The sequence below is a fragment of the Dreissena polymorpha genome, chromosome 1, assembly GCF_020536995.1.
Source record: "Dreissena polymorpha isolate Duluth1 chromosome 1, UMN_Dpol_1.0, whole genome shotgun sequence".
NCBI classification, from domain to species: Eukaryota; Metazoa; Mollusca; class Bivalvia; order Myida; family Dreissenidae; genus Dreissena; species Dreissena polymorpha.
In genome coordinates this window covers 152,508,116-152,520,714 of record NC_068355.1, presented here as the reverse complement: position 1 = coordinate 152,520,714, position 12,599 = coordinate 152,508,116, and the positions used below count along the sequence as shown (strand labels likewise).

Genomic DNA, 12,599 nt, shown 5'->3' with positions numbered 1-12,599 from the left:
CAGATCATCATGAAACTTCATCAGAAGATTTGTCCCAAGAATGTCTTTGGCGAGTTCAAAATTGGTTCCAGTTGGTTGAAAAATATGGCCACCAGTGGGCAGGGCATTTTTCCTTATATGGCTACATGTATATAGTAAAACCTTGTTAACACTCTAGAAACCACACAGTCAGTGTTTATTTCATGTATTCCCTATCAGAGCAGTACCTATAAGAAAAATAAATGAAATAATCCAGACGATTTATTTACATGCTAAGGCAGTGTAAATGTTAACAGATATACACTTTCATTTTTACCCATAATCAGAAAGTCCCCGGGAAGCATGTTTAACTGTTTTTGGCCTCTCTGTCTGTCTGTCTGTCATTGTGTCATTCAGTCATTGTGTATGTCACAAAACTTAAACCTTGGTTAAACTTTTATAACTTTTGCAATATTGTAGATAGCAACTTCAGATTTGGCATGCATGTGTATCTCATGGAGCTGCACATTTTGAGTGGTGAAAAATAAAGGTCAAGGTCATCCTTCAAGGTCAAAGGTCAAATATCATTGTTTTTTTCTTTCCTAAAACTTTAACCTTCGTTAATGTTTGGTCATAACTTTTTTAATATTGAACATAGCAACTTGATATTTGGCATGCTTGTGTATCTCATGAAGCGGCACGTTTTGAGTGGTGAAAGGTCAAGGTCATCCTTCAAGGTCAAAGGTCAAATTTATTGCTTCAAAGCAGCGCAATAGGGGGCATTGTGTTTTTGACAAACACATCTCTTGTTTTTACATTACTGCGTATGATTACAGGGTAGGGTTGGCATATTGACTGGTCAATTGAGTATTGACCAGGCCGGGGGTCAATACCCGGTTAAAACCGGTCAATACTGGTCATTACTGGCCATTACTGGTCAATACTGGTCGATTGAAAATTGAAGCATTTAAACATCACAAAGGAGCTATTTTATATTAAATCAATAATTATTCTGTAATTAATAAACTTTTTTGAGTTATTTATTGTAAAAAAATCTTAAAAGCTGTAAAAAATTACTTCTTTATTGTTTATGAAAACAGCCTCAAATACATAAGGACTAAGGCAATATCTTTATCTCAGTGTATTACATCTGTTACTAAAGTATTATTACTATTGTAGTTACCATAGTATTTCACTTATCTATTGATATATCTATTTGATAAGCATGGACAAACAGAGCTCTTGTGTTTTCTAGGGTCATAAATCTGGCCCCTAAGCCTTAATTGGTATTAAAATGCATGCAGTGTTATATGTCTCTGATATTGACAATTAAGCAAATCTGCCTTTAGGCTATTTCATATCACTCACACAAAAGGAGATTACTTGCTATTAATTTAATAGTTTCTTCTAACATGTCTCCTTTCTGTATTAAGAGTTTTTTTTTCCCTTTCATATTTTAAAGTTCAATTGGTATTCAAATGAATAAGCAATCAAAGTTCTTGATTTTGACAACAAATAATGTTTTCCAATTGTGGGTCTACTCTAGACTCTTCTTTTCAATTATTTTTTTTCTTTTAATAATTATTTCTAATAATGTTTTTTATTTTTATATTAATTGAAAATAAAAGATTTTTCACTATTTTGTTTAGAAAGTATTTAAAGAAATCTTGGCAAGAATACATTACATTAGTAAGGCTCATGTCAAAAAGGTGCCATTTAAGGCCCTATTATCAGTTTTGGATGCCCCAACCTGTATAGGTGAGAAGACTGTGGGGAAAGTGGGGCATGATGAACAACTCATACACAGTAATTACCGTAAATCCACGAATACAATGTATCATACGCCCTCGTGTATAATACGCACCCCTGAGTTTGGTCAAAATTAATTGGTAAAAATTGTAAATCCGAGTAAAATACGCACTAAAAAATCAGTGTCCGAAATCGGCCATTTCCGAAAAAAATTGTCAATATATTTTTGTGTTGTGAAAATAGCAAATCAATTTGGTGTTGTCAACTATCTGTTTCACAGTAATACCCCAGTATATTGATCGGGATGTGTTATAGTGCTGTTGTCATGACAGTTGCATAATAAATATCTCTGTCAATTGTTTATATTACCATTTATTGTTACCGATAACACACGGGCCGCTTGCTGACATCCGGGTCAAGCAGTCATAATTGCAAAAGAAAGAAGCAGAGACGCTGTCTTTTGTTTTCACATTGAATTCGATTCGACAATAATCAGGACGATAATAATTATAATAATAATAAAGTAATAAGAAGACAAAATGGTTACATGTACTTCAGTTTTTATAGTTGTCTAAATGAATTACTTTTCCGATACTTTAATTAAACTTAAAATACAATTAAACCGCTCGTGTTTTTCATGATCTCTTTAATTAAAATATGCTGCTGTCATTAAGGCTAGTTTGGGAGTAAAAAACAAATTAATTATCACCTTTCAATTTAATTCGGCAATAGGCAGAAAGGTGTAATAGACTCTATTAGCATCATAAAACTAATTATTTAATTACCACTCTTTACTTCAGATATGGTAAATATGCGGTAGAAAGATAAATAGTGGTCAGCTAAGAAATATTTATTTACGGGTATTGTCAGTTGTTTTTTTTCATTTGCTAATCTCTTTATACGACTTAGCGTCCAGTCGCTATTTTGAAGGCAGACGACGATATTTACTCTGTATTCAAAGTTTACAGTGTCTGCGCATGAATGACCCAATATTATCCGATAGCTCCTCCCGTTCCCACGTTTCATTCGACAACGTCATTTCATGTGTAAGCGAGCTCAATGTTGATTGGCCAGCTACCATGCGCATTTCAATAACAATAAGGTCAAGCGATGTCTCATAATCGGGTACAGACCGGGTTTCGTTTAATGTTCGAATTGCGAACACTTTCATTAAAACAAAGAGACAAATATAGAAAACCAGTCCGATATAAATGGCGGATGTTTTCAATGAAATTTTACTAGATTTTCGCAAATAAGATTTTTATTGAGCCAAATTCTCAATATTTTCGCAAATGGCTCAAATTGCGAACGACAGCGCGAGCCCTGTTGCACCCCTTTGATGTAATGGTGTAGTTCAAAATGGTTGCCGCAAAGCGAATAACAACGATTAAGTTGAAAATTTGCACAGGAAAAATTTTGTTCTGCTCTAAACTCGTATATTATAAGCACCCCCTACTTGAAGAAAAAATTGGCAGGTAAAAAAGTGCGTATTATATTCGTGGATTTACGGTACATAACAGGTTCTTGTTGAATCAAGCACATGCTTATCTGAGCATTCATAATTCATTAGAAATGAAAAAAAGTTCAATCAAACAGAAAAATCCAATTGACCAACTTTGACTAATTTGCAAAATTTTGAGAGATTGGCCTACAAATTGCATGAACAGGTATAAAATAGTGAGTATTAATAGCTAAAGACATTATTGGCAACATGTCTGCTTAATTTATACTATCAATATTGTTTAATTAGGCATGGAATATTAATCAAAATTGGGGGTAAAGATCTATCAACCAGTATTGACCAGTAATGACCACTTCGGGAGTATTGACCGGGGCGGTTTTAACCGGTAAAAACCGGGGGCGGTCGATTGGTGCCAACTCTGTTAAAGGGCCCTCAATCTGTCAAATCCACGGCCGAAATGCGGCCGCATTCCCCCCCCCCCCTCCCCCCCCCCCCCCTGAAAAGTATACTTTTTTCCCATTTTGGGGGAAAAAATCCACCCCCCCCCCCCCCAAAAAAAAAAATATGAAAAAGCAATGAATATAGTGCAAACATGTACAAATGTTATAATTAGAGAGTAAGTAAAAAATCCCCCCAAAAGGGAAACGCCGCGAAAATTCCCCCTGCTATGGGTAGCGACCCGCTTCCCCTAAAATGGATTGAGAGCCGTGGATTAAATAAAAAAATTAATTGTGCATGATCGTATTGCATCTAAATTTAAATTCGCTCATCCAATAAAAACTGTGTCTCATAATGCACTGTACTCTTTACACTTCTGAAAAATGGTGTACAGTAGGCATATGGTTGTGTTTATGAAATTCTTTTAAACATTTTTATTGTCATAAATGTTACGATTATTTTTTTGTAAGTGATGTTGTAATTTTATTGGATTATTGGATACATGTGAACATAACAAAAGCGGTATGTATACAGTTACCGATACAATTCAGTTTATTAAGCCACAGTATTTAAACAAATAACAAATATTTAAACAAATACAATACATTTATGTTCAATAATTTTTTTTAAGCGAACATGATGAACACCGCGGTAGATATTATGTGTCCACAGTGATTTGCGGTGTTAGCCTTATGGTAAATGGCCCCGCAACATTTGATCTGAACACCCATTGCGGGGTTCATATTGATAAGCGAACACAGTGAGATGAATACAGCGGGAGTGGCGTTTGTTTAAGTACTGTAAGTCACTGTACAGCCCCACATAAGTCAGTAAAGGGCTCTATGTAACTCACTGTACAGCCCCACAAATGTTAGTAAAGGGCTCTGTGTAAGTCGCTGTACAGCCCCACATACCGTATTTTACCATGCATAGAGCGCAGTTTTTTACCTTCAAATTTTAAAATAAAAATTCAGTGCGCGTAATACATTGACACAACGCTTTCCTGGTTGCTAAATTGCAAAAAATCCATTTCGTAATCGTAAATCTTCACAATTGCCGCCATTTTTTTATTGCAGAAAACTACACCCTATAATGTTATAGACTGAAAGGGCCGTTGTCGAAACAACAAAAAGCGGGAAAGGGTAGGAATGAACGGGGTAGTAACAGTTTTGACAAAAATTAAAAGATGAAAAAATGTCTTTGTTGGTTTTTTCACACTTCTTTATTGATTGTTCATTAAAAAAAATCGAGGTATATCAATCCCCGCGTCGTCGCGGTATTGTTTGTTTAAGTTTTTGTTGTCATGAAAACTCGTTGATTTACAACGCAAAACGTCTTATTTGAACTGACGCTAATTATTTCAATCATATTTCTCAACTTCGCTTTTGCTTTATTTTGATAATTTAATCCAAATTTTAATGTTAGCAATTCCGCAAAAATTTGCACTCTATGTGAATTGACAGTTTGACGTCATCAAAGGAAAGCCGCTTCCTGTCTGAAGCAATAAAGCGACAAGTTTCTCGCCGACAAAATTGGCTTCCTTTGTCTAGCAATCAACATGCCGAACCAATCGTGTGTTTGTTCCTCAATGGCAATCGTCCAATTAAATAATAGCACGTGCAAAGCTCCGCCTTCGAACCTTTTTGCAGAGAACGGAGGTGGAGTTAAACGGTTAATTGAGCAAGTGTTATACGTTAGTTGAGTTCGGATTTGCCGAAATTTCTCGGCCCTAAGCATTGAAATGACGAATACATTTATCAATGATTTTCCGATCTCTGCATTAATATGCTACCGTGCGAGTATACTACGTATGTTACAAACCAACAATAGAGATATAGACTCATTTTAGTTTCTTTCAATAGAGACAAACAAATGATATTTGACTAATGGCTTTACGCCGATTACACCAACTGTATGGAATTGAGCGTTCGGGTGTATTGTTTGACTCACTATAAATACCGATCAACTAGACGCAGTGACGGCGCGAAATACCGGGTCAAACTGGATTAAATCGGGAGCATCTCTTAATGGGGAAATATTTAAGTCGATGAAAAATAAAATGGGATCCACGGACAATTTGCTTAAAATTGGACATTGCGATGTTGCGGGTCTGCAGAAGACTATGTCATACGATGTTGTGAGCGGCAGGTAATGAAAATGTTACACTGTTCAAATGTGAGGAATAGGTAATAGTGGTTCGAATTTAACGCGCAGGGGTCTCGAAAAAACACGCGCAGTGCGCGACAATAAGGACATATACGGTGTTCTCGAGAGAATAATCTTAAAAATTGTCAAAAATATAGTGCTTTGCAACCCATGCTCCTGATCGTATAAACGCTCCCTACTTTAAAACAAAACATTAAGCACCCGAAAAACTCAGATTAAATGATTGCGCAATATAAGAATGGCGGCCATTTTCGGCCCAATTTTCAGGTTTTTGATCTTGAATTCTTTTTTTTCTCCATTTTTGCTTTAAAAAATCGCATGCGCGTTATACATGGGAGCGCGCTATACATGGTAAAATACGTTAAGTTAATAAATGGCTCTGTGTAAGTCATTGTACAGCCCCACATAAGTCAGTAAAGGGCTCTGTGTAAGTCACTGTACTACCCCACATAAATTAGTGAAGGGCTCTGTGTAAGTCGCTGCACAGCCCCACATAAGTTAGTAAAGGGCTCTTTGTAACTCATTGTCCAGCCCTACAAATGTTAGTAAAGGGCTCTGTGTAAGTAATCGTACAGCCCCACATAAGTCAGTAAAGGGCAGTGTGTAAGTAACTGTACAGCCCCACATAAGTCAGTAAAGGGCTCTTTGTTTTCACTGTACAGCCCCACATAAGTTAGTAAAGGGCTCTTTGTAAGTCACTGTACAGCCCCACATACATGTGTAAGTCAGTAAATCTGTGTGTAAATAACAAAAGAGCCTTGTGTTCATCATTAAAGGGCCCTGTATTCGACATTAAAATGCTCTGTGTAAGTCAGTAAAGAACCACGTGTAAGACACATTTAGATCACCTGTGGAATTTACCCAAAAAACCCATGTAAGTCAATAAAGAACACTGTGTAAGTCACTGAACAGGATCTGTGTAAGTCACAAAAAAGTCCTGTGTAAGTTATTCAAAAGACCTGCAGCGTTCCATACTAGTGGGAGTCTGAGACTCCTGGAAATGCGAATCGGTCAAGGAAGTCAGTCCGACTCCTTCAAAATCAAATTTGAGTTTACCAAAAAAATCCTTGATTCATTAATTTGTTTCCCTAGATCGGAATTTCATAATCTAGACTTCGGAAAAATATGTCTCTCATCATTCTACTTGAACATATTGACACAAACAAAACATTCCAAAATTATTTATTTTGGTTCCCTCAACTTCCCTGTCACAGTCTGTGTGTTTAGTAAATAGGGAACTCTAGAAATCAGTATCAACTCGAGCTTGGTCGTTTTTATGCCCCCGGATCAAATGATCGGAGGTATATTGGTTTTGGTCTGTCTGTCTGTTGTCTGTCTGTCTGTCTTGTCTGGCTGTCATGCGATAACTTTTGCAATATTGAACATAGCAACTTGATATTTGGAATGCATCTGTATCTTATTGAGCTGCTTATTTTTAATCGTGAAAGGTCAAGGTGAAAGTCATACTTCAAGGTCAAAGGTCAAATATATGGCTTCAAAGCGGCGCAGTAGCGGGCATTGTGTTTCTGACAAAACACATATCTTGCTTCTGGATATTTTCGCTAAGTTAAACTAGCTTTCATCAAAAAGTCTCTTCTCATTATAAAAATCATCCCAATGTCCGTAATTGTTAATACAATTCGCTGAAGATAGGAATGGCTTTGTACTCCTTCAAAATCATGTCCAATTACTCAAGAGACTAATGATAGCAACTGGGTGTTATTTTCTTGGTAATTGTGCTTTCCATGCATAATATTGTCAAACAAAACATTAGCATAAAGCGTTTTAACAAATTACCATTTAAATCATGACATACAACTGTAAATGTTTTGTTGCATTCTTAAATAAGCAAAATTAAATTTGTAATCAGATACACACTTTCGAATGTTCACGTAACGTTAATCAATTCAAGCTTCATATCAACAATGCCCATGTATTTTGTGTTGATCCTTTGTCCTGATAAAAAATGCGCAAAAAATTATTATGGACGTGTATAACCTCACATCATATGCATGGAATGAGTGTTTTTTGCGTTTAAATATTGTAGCGCAGATAACGATGAGATCTTTTAGTTTTGGTTTAAAGTTTCGTAGTTCATTTTAACAAATGTCGAGTAAATTTGAAATTAATTTCAAATCAAACACCATGTATCTTTATCGTTACATTCTTTAAGATAAGGAATACCTGAAACAGTTGTTGTACTATATACTGATAAAACAAACATCAGGACAAAACTGGAGTTAGTGTTTGGCGTTGTAAAAACATGCTTAGACTGCATTGTTTTGACAAAAGTGATTAAATGTGCGTATGCAACTATTTGCCTTTATGGTCAGTAATAACCTGTATTACTTTTTTCTGAATGGCATTATTGGTTAAATTAATACGTTCTTACAAAAATTATGGAAGCCTTACACAAGTATGATTTTCTCAAGCCTTATTAAGCTAGACATACATGTATGCTCCAAACTGAAAATGGTGGCTGAAGGTTCATGATTTTGTAACATGGTTTGCTAAAAGGAGAACTTATACATAGTACTACCTTTCTCTATGAGCTATGAGAAAATATATAACGCAATGAAAATTATATGGCTGTTACACCCTTAAGATGTGATTCATACTATAACAAAACAAAATACTCAGATAATGGTTTTTAAACATAATCTTAAGGTCAAAAGCGTAAGCATATCATCGCTGTCGTTCTCAAACCTTGTAGCTACAAAATGCCAACTTTTCAGGAGAGAGAAAAAACACATTTTTTATAACGATGTTTTAGAAATTGAAATTCTGTAAAAATACCAAACAAATGAAGCTGCAAAATACGGTATAAGCCGTAGAAGCGTAAGTCATACTGATAAGTCATACTGATACCCGTATTCAGAAATGGTAGCTACGATATTTTGTCACCACAGTTTTGTCCTTTTTATGAGGTACGACAATTCATCCTGATAGGAAACCTCGTAGCTGCAAATATAAAAACGTTTTTGTCAAATTTGTCCAAACGAAATGACGTACCTATAGGTGAAATGACGTCTCTACGACTTTTCGCCCGAAAAAAAGCCAACAATCAAGCTACAACATTTCGTCACGTGGCTTTTTCAAGGGCTCTGATTGGCTAGGGGCTACGAGATATAGCACAAAACAGGTGCCAGACTTATATTCGGAAAAGACGAAAAAAAATATAGAAAATTTTGGAGCTAAGAGGTTTGAGAATGACATTCTAAATACACTATAAAATAAAAAAATAAAAAATTAACCATTCAATACCGGTAATCAATTTTAATATTACGGTAATGGGGTAAATAATTTTAAAATATTAGATAACAAAGATAATAAATATTGAACTTAAGAAAATCTAGCTGAAACCAAACGTGAATTTCAAGAGAATTATAATTGATTCACATGTGTTATAAATGTAACTCAAAACATAAGGTACATTGAAAGTTTTCTACATTTTTGGACTACCTGAGGTCTGTTCTTACTCAGTTGTTAGTGCGTACACTGGCCTGTGTAAGTCACTTAACACTTTGCATGCTGGGAAATTTGTCGTCTGCTGAATTTCTAAAATAAGCATTTTCTTCGATTTTTTTCAAAGAATACTATCAGAATAGCAAACAGTTTGAATCCTGATGAGACGCCACGTTCTGTGGCGTCTCATCTGGATCCAAACTGTTTGCAAAGACCTTCAAAATTCAGTTCCAGCACTGAAAGGGTTAAGAGCCCCTTGTAGGTTACAAGTGTATTGTGTCCTTATAAGTTCTTCAGATTAATATTTTAATTGTTGTAAATGATGATTCATTAATTGAGTCGCGTTCTGACAAAACTGGGCATAATGCATGATAGGGCTGTAACGAATACACCAGGTGATGAATACGATACTTATCACAAATACAGAGTGGCGAATACGAATATTTATTCGCGAATATGAATTTCAATGAACATAAGTAATACTGACAACTTGACATGACATTATATACACTACGCGACCCGTGATTTTTGCCGCGATTCTCGCATCACCGCAATCGATGCAACGTGACAAATCGCGGTGTTTCCGAGCGACAAGAAAATTTGGGTGATGTCTCGGCGACTGTCGCGCGATGTATCTCGCTGTTGCGCAATCAGCGCGAATGCGCGCAAATCACCGCGTACCGCCGTGATTCCCCTTTTTAAGCGATTTACGTTGAGGGTTACACTACATTACATGTAACAAATATGTATACACTTACATTATACATTGCAATAATAAAGATTTTGTTGTTGTTGTATACAATGGGCGTATTAGCTTAAATACTCCTGTTCCGACATGAACTTGATGAAGTAATGTCGGAAGCTTTAACGGCTCCAAATTAATAAAACAGCGCAGAATGATCATGCAATTATTATTGAACTTAACATGTAAACATTATTTAACTAATTGCATTAGCAGAATGTTTATTAACACTTACAATCAATTATATTCAAGGCCCGAAAACACTACCACTGCTCAAATACCATATTGTTGCCATATACATGTAGCGTAGCACTGTGTAAATTGAAAGTTGCATAGTGTTTCGTCATTGGTCGGTTATAAATACCTTGTTTCTCTATACATGGTATTTGATTAAGACGAAACTAATAATTTGGTAATTTACGAGAAATATGACATAACTTTGATCTCACCGTGTGTGTTTATTGACGTTATTAATTATGTTAATACTTATTTTTGCAATTCATTAAGAATTATAACTTGTAGCCCTTTTGTTAACAGTGTTTAGCAAAATATTCGCGCCTTAAGGCACGGAAAATTGTTTAAGTAACACTTTCATTTAAAGTTAAATGTAATCGGTAGATTACGTCTAATTATTTGGACTAGATTATGCTATACTTATTTATTTTCTGTTTCAGGCTCCAATGCGGATAACCCGTGTTACTCGCGTTACTTTCCGAGCGTTGTACATACATTCACAATGCTTGATAAGCCGGAAATCGGAAATACATTACTGTTCTATTTTTAAGTACATGTTATTATGATACCTATATATTAAAGCCATTAAACATTGTGTTTGTTTTGCTGGAAAAAAAACGAGTATATCAACGTAGCACTAAGCATTCGCAAAGTTAAATAAATATGATGATGTATAATGTACAAGCATTTCTCTGGGTTTTTACGTCCAAAACAAAAAAACCTCAACATTTGATTATTTATTGTGTACTGTCCAGCGGGTGATAGTGTTTATTTTAGTGTCTAATTGGCACTCTTTGTACGTGTTCAAACTGTGAAAAGATGTGACAATCACAGAAACATCAAGATGGCGCTGCCAATTAAGTGCGATAATGGATCAAAGGGCATTGACAAAAAATAACAGTTTGTATATATTTTTCGGCGTTTACTTAGATGGTCTCTCACAACAAAAAAACTATACACGTCAAGGTATTATGTTTTACTTCTATCAGTAACGATACGGATACGGCGTGTTTGATTTGATATGACTTTAAAAGAAATATCAAATTTTTGGCGATATAACTGATTTAAAAATACCAAAGAAACATTTAACCGAAATCAACAGAATTCAATGTTCTCTGCGCTACGCAGTTTGTATAAAAAACAATACTTGCGCACTCTTTACCTTGACCTTGTACATTGCCGAATAATTTCCGCGCTCTTTTGTCGGGAAATATACATGATGGCTATATTGGAAGCAATTGTGAACGTCGTGTTAACATTAAAACATCGGAAGTGTGTTTCGGATTATAAATTATTATTCTCATTTGGGAATTTAACGGAACATTAATTCTTATGGTATAATTGTTTTGAATTGTATCTTAATTTGTTACAACGCTTTACGTGTCGAAAAAAATGTTTTGATAATATTATGCATTAATAGCACAATTTCCAGGAGGAAAACGTTTTTTTACATGAAGGCGTATGACGCAATAAAACGTTTTTTTATGTAAGATCGTATTGCATTAGATCTAAATTTTAATACGCTCGTCCAATGAAAGCTGTGTTCCTCATTATGCACTATACTCTTTACACTTCTGAAAAATGGCGTAGCGATATAGTTGTTAATGAAATTCTCAAACATATTTACCGACATATATGGTTAAGATTATTTTTCGGAAGTGATGTTGCAATTATGTTGGATTATTTGATAATTGTGAACATTAGAAAAGCGTTATGTATACATTTATCGATACGATTCGGTTTATATGCATGAATTGGCGAATCATCGATGTCAACGATATCCACTGCTATCACAGCGAATTGCGGCGAATCGCAGCGAATCACCACAACATTGAGGGGATTTAGCGCGAAGATTATCTTGCTCTCGCGCGACGTCGGAGTGACGAGTCTCGTGAAATCGCGGTGATTGTCCACCCAAAAAGCAAAATGCCCGCCTTGACTTCGCAAATTAAGCAAAAATCACATGTCACGTAGTGTAGTATGAAACCATGAGTATTTGTCAATTTGATTAATTGAGTATCATTGCATACTGAAAATATGAAATATAACACTTTGAAATAACAAAACACTGACTAGAACTGCCTTAACTTTGAAAACATGACTTGTACCAATAAAATACTTGAGTAGAACAATTAAGGAAACCAAAGTAGCGCCAGACAAAAAACGTGTATTTGGCAGGAGGGTCAACGATATCAATAGCATTCCCTTTGCTAGGCTCCATCATTGTCGTAAAGATAAACAAAAAAGAAATTCCATCTGATAATCCTTTGTGTATATGTTTGAGCATCAAATCACTTGTATTTACCTAAATAAACATTAAACAACCATCGAAAGATTTTTCAATTCAATGTCGTAATTATTCAACCGGTGCCCTGTTGATATTGA

The 12,599-nt window shown here is 35.3% G+C and overlaps 1 protein-coding gene across 1 annotated transcript in view; it reads left to right on the top strand.

Annotated features, from left to right (window-relative positions):
• Positions 1 to 12,599, top strand: part of LOC127858316 (histone-lysine N-methyltransferase 2D-like) — a 122,684-nt gene that overhangs the window by 7,079 nt on the left and 103,006 nt on the right. The gene's annotated exons all lie outside the window — the stretch shown is intronic.